Consider the following 4,919-nt stretch of genomic DNA (forward strand, 5'->3'; position numbering starts at 1 on the left):
TTATCGACATCAAGCTTTAGAACTCTGCGTTTCTGTGAAAGCATGTGTGATTTTCATCATCATTTTCCCCTCAGTTATGGCGTGCTATATAGTTTCGTTGCACACGTGAGAAATGCACTCAGAAATCATTTTATCTTCCAATTTCTGCAATCTGAAACAGATGCTTTACATTTTCCGGGCAGCATTTTCCGGCGCTGCCGCGCTGGGGGAAGCCAAGATGTCTAGTTGCTTGTTTTTTCAAAGAAATAAGAGGGAAAAGTCTACTTCGCCTCCCTAGACTATCGCGAAAGTAAGCTTTTTCTCCCTGAACTGAAAAACCAGACATAACTTCTCCTCCATCTTTTCAAACCGGACATATGACGTGTCACACCTAATTTTAAGGATAAAATTGAATGCACTAAATTCATGTGTGTCCAGAGATTAGTCACACACACAAGTTGACAAATCATATAAAGTATCATCACGGTGTATCTTTCATCACGATTAATAACAACACATAGTCTTACACAACACAGCGAAAAATAAAACGATAACTCTCTCGTGGAACTCCATCACAGGGAAGGTCAATTGGTTGACCACAAACCTAATAATCCTCAGGAAACTCCTCATACCCGTTGTCATCTGTTACCCATCCGGGATTTTTATCCAAATATAAAAAGTAAACAAGCGTAAGTACTTCTCGTACTTAACAAGATAACATGGGGTTATGAAGCTCGAAAAGGATGACATTGGTTTACTGCAGTTAGCACTTTTAGTAAGTCAAGATTTTATTATCAAGTATTATCAAGTTATGCTTAAGCTCCCATTTATACCCACATAATCAGATATCAGAATCATTTGCATTATATTATCATCGTATACCATCATAAATGAACCACAATGAGTAACAAATTATTCTGTGAGTTTTCCGGGTCGCTCGTGACCGTGAGCACGGCTACTATAACAGTTTGTAACCCTCTGCAGAGGTGGTGCACATTCACCGCGAGTCGTGATTCCCATATGCCCTGATTAATTACTCCCATGTCACTGTCAAGGTGAGCGAACAGGGTACACTATGAAGCCATTTCATAGGTTTCTCTAACAAGTTAGGGCCGCTAGGTTTTCTCGGCAGGCAGATGTAGGAACTCCCCTTTCCTATGACACATATCCATCGCGGCTATACACATAGAAACAGAGGCAGCCTTATACCCAACATGGCAAGCCCCTTTTGCGTCATAAAGGTAACCTCTAACAAGCTAGAAAATGTCCTATTACTGAGCTAAAGTCAGAGCCATATGACTCTCACGGTTGCACTGTCAGTCCCAACTTTTGCCAACAGATAAGTTCTTATGGAGGGCCGGGAGCAACATGATCAAAAGTCATTTGCACCTTCGCCCTATGGATTAGTTGTTATAAAACATATTTTACTTTTAGTTCCATAGAACCATTAACCATTGTATAGATCATGTTCAGTTAGAGCGCTGGCAATCTACCCATATGCAATTAACCCAAAGGAGTCAAGGGAACATGTCATCAAATAACTAGGATGTCCTTATGGTTATCAAATTTAGACACATGCACATGAGTGAATGATTAAAGTAAATAGGACATCAAGGTAGGCCCATGCTATACTTGCCTTGGTTAGCAAACTCCTGCTGATCCTGCTGGTCGTCAAAGTACTCCTGATCACCAACGTTCTCCTCATCGTCTGAACATGACCAACACAACAACATACAACATTCCAGGAGCATTCATGCAAAGTAAACAATACTATAGTTAGAACAGTACACCAGCAGTATAGAAAACAAATTAAAATGTTTATGAAAAGAATATACGTCTCGCTACGATCACGGCAACGCGAAGTTCACGAAAAACGGAGCTAATACTCGAAAGTTATGATTTAAACGGGATTTCCTATAGCAATTTATTTACTTAAATCTAACCATGAAATTTAAAAGTTGCAAACATGATTAACAGTGGTACTAACACGTAGATTATGAAATTACGAAACTAACGCAATTTGAACGGGTCAATTCAGAGCTAAAACGAAGTTTTTATGAGCAAAACAAATCTAGTGGCATTTCTGTAAATACTGAAAACGTATTTTGGACTTAAATAGTATACTTTACGTTTTCAAAACGAGAAAGCGTACTTTGGAGAGCTCGTCGGTGTGTGGGAAACAAGGCCTACGTGCCACGATTCAAAACGGGAATTGGATGGGGAGAAAGAGGAGAGCAAGGCAAGCTCACCACGGGCGAAAATCGGAGGCGGAGATGAAGCGAGGACGACGGACCACGGTGAGCAGCGGACGACGGCTTTCTACAAAGAATGATGACGATGTTTGAGCAATAAAGAGTGAGAGAAAGAGGGAAAACCAGTCGGGGAGGTTCACTAACATGATGGGATGATCGGCGACAGACTAGGGTCGATGGAGAAGCGGCGAACGACGACGACCATGGCTGCAGCGGCTCTGGTGGTAGAAAGGGCCTGCGGGCCAAAAGTGAGGAAGGGAGAGAGAAAAGAAACAAATTCCTTTTCTTTTTTCAAATAAATTTTCCAAACTCATTTTCAAGTTGAATTTGAATTCAATTCAAATTTTAGTCAAAACTAATCATTACAAAAACAAATGTGCAACAACATGTATGCATCAACTTATATCTATTCCTTATTATTGATTTTAATTTTACCAAAAATATTATTTTCTGCATTTGAATGCTCACATAATTGCACAAATAAATCAAATTTAACTATTTTGAAAGAATGCAAATTTTTGGGTGTTACATGACCTCTCTGGCTGTTTTGTAGGTGGTTTTTTCTCCTTTTCATTTATATTTATATTGACGGAATCTTTAAAAAATCATAGTAAATTATAGAAAAAATAAAAATAGAAAATCCAATTTTGTTGGACTTCACGTGAGTATATCTACCCATTAAATATATGATATGGTATGCTTGAGTACAAAATTTTTGCTCTATCTTTAGATCTATGTTTTTCTATGATTAATTCATAGCTGTAGTTTTTGTGGTCCTATTGTGGTGAAATTTTTATGGTGGACTATTTATTGTATGTTTGAGATGAAATAAAAATTTCATGCTCATTGGATCATATATGACGGAGTTATAGATTTATTCAGGTTAATGCTTATTAAATAGTTAAAAGTGTGTAAAAATAGAAAATATGTGTTCTCTATGTAATATTACTATTCTGATATCGTACGAACACTTAACATAATCATGTTATCACAGAGAAAATTACACAGAGAACATACATTTTCTATTTTTACACATTTATAATTATTTTAAACTATTTAATAAGCATAAACCTGAATAAGTCTATAACTCAGTCATACATGATCCAATGAGCATAAAATTTTTACTATATCTCAAGCATACAATGATTAGTCCACCATAAAAATTTCACCACAATAGGGCCACAGAAACTGCAGCTATGAATTGATCACAGAAAATCATAGATTTAAAGCCAGAGATTTTTTTACTAAAGCATACCATATCATATATTTACTGTGTAGATCTACTCATGTGAAGTCCAACAAAATTGAATTTTTTATTTTATAATTTTTTCTATAATTTATTATAATTTTTCAAAGATTGAGCCAAAATAAATATAAAAGAAAAAGAGAAAAAACACCTAGAGAAACAGCCAGGAGGTCATATGTCCGATTTAAAAAGATGAGGAAGGAGTTATATCTGGTTTTTTAGTTCAGGGAGAAAAAACTGACTTTTGCCATAGTTAAGGGAGGGGAAGTAGACTTTTTGTAAGGCCTTGTTTAGATTGAGGTTAGGAATCAGTATTTGGCACTGTAGCACTTTCGTTTGTATTTGATAATTATTGTCCAATCATGACCTAACTAGGCTCAAAAAATTCGTCTCGTAATTTACAATTAAACTGTGTAATTAGTTATTTTTTATCTACATTTAATACTCCATACATATATCCAAAAATTTGATGTGATGAAAAAAGTGAAAAAACTTGCAATCTAAACAAGGCCTAAATTGAAGTCGCAACACGTTAGTTGTTTGCTGGGTTTATGTTTGCCACGACTCGGGCTAACGAAAGGGCTCTCGACTCGGCTACGGCCTGCAGGGCTACCTTGGGCCAAGACTTTCAATCCTCCGGGTTCCGATGCAACAAGGACTTTGGACCGTGCACCAGGCTGCTCCATGCCTCGACGTTCGACGAGACCACATGACTTTCTCGTGTCCGGCAGCGCGCACATCGATTTCCGTTCCCAGACGCCTACCGTCGACTCCTGTCGACTGTCGTGGTCCTCCGTCCTCGTTGAAAACGGAACAGTAGAGGCCAGACGGGTGACGACAGACATCACAACTGTGGACTGCGCCGTGCGCGGAGAAACGGATAATCACGCTTCCCCGCAGCACTGGAGGCCGCGCCGAGACGGAACATAGCATGCCGTACATGTGCCCGCCCATGGGAACCGGCCGCACCGCGACCGCCGTGCCGCGGAAGGGAATCCGTCTCCGGGCACGGCATCGGCATCCAGCGGCCACGGAAGGAGGCAGCACGCGGCACGCACGGTCTCCCACCAGCCACCAGCGGTTTGAACTTTGAACCGATCCCCGCCGGGCTCTGCTGTTTTGTGTTGTTTTTTATGAGCAGATCTGCGGATCAGTTAGTAGGGCGGCCCGTCACTAACGGGGCTCCCCGCGTTTCTAATCCAGCCTGGTCCACTGCTACTTTTGGATAAGCATGTTTGAATATGGTAGGCGCCACCTTTGAGGGCCAACTCCATGATCACGCAAGTTTTCTTTTTTCCTTTTATTACCACTAAGATCCAAGTTCACTACAAAAACGTCATAAAAAATATTTTTCAAATAATACCTTTTTATGAAACTAGTATCATCAACATATATTGTCAATATTACATTTTCCTCTATTGATGCTCAAGGCTAAAATATTG

Source organism: Miscanthus floridulus, chromosome 1 (genome assembly GCF_019320115.1).
Source record: "Miscanthus floridulus cultivar M001 chromosome 1, ASM1932011v1, whole genome shotgun sequence".
NCBI classification, from domain to species: domain Eukaryota; kingdom Viridiplantae; phylum Streptophyta; class Magnoliopsida; order Poales; family Poaceae; genus Miscanthus; species Miscanthus floridulus.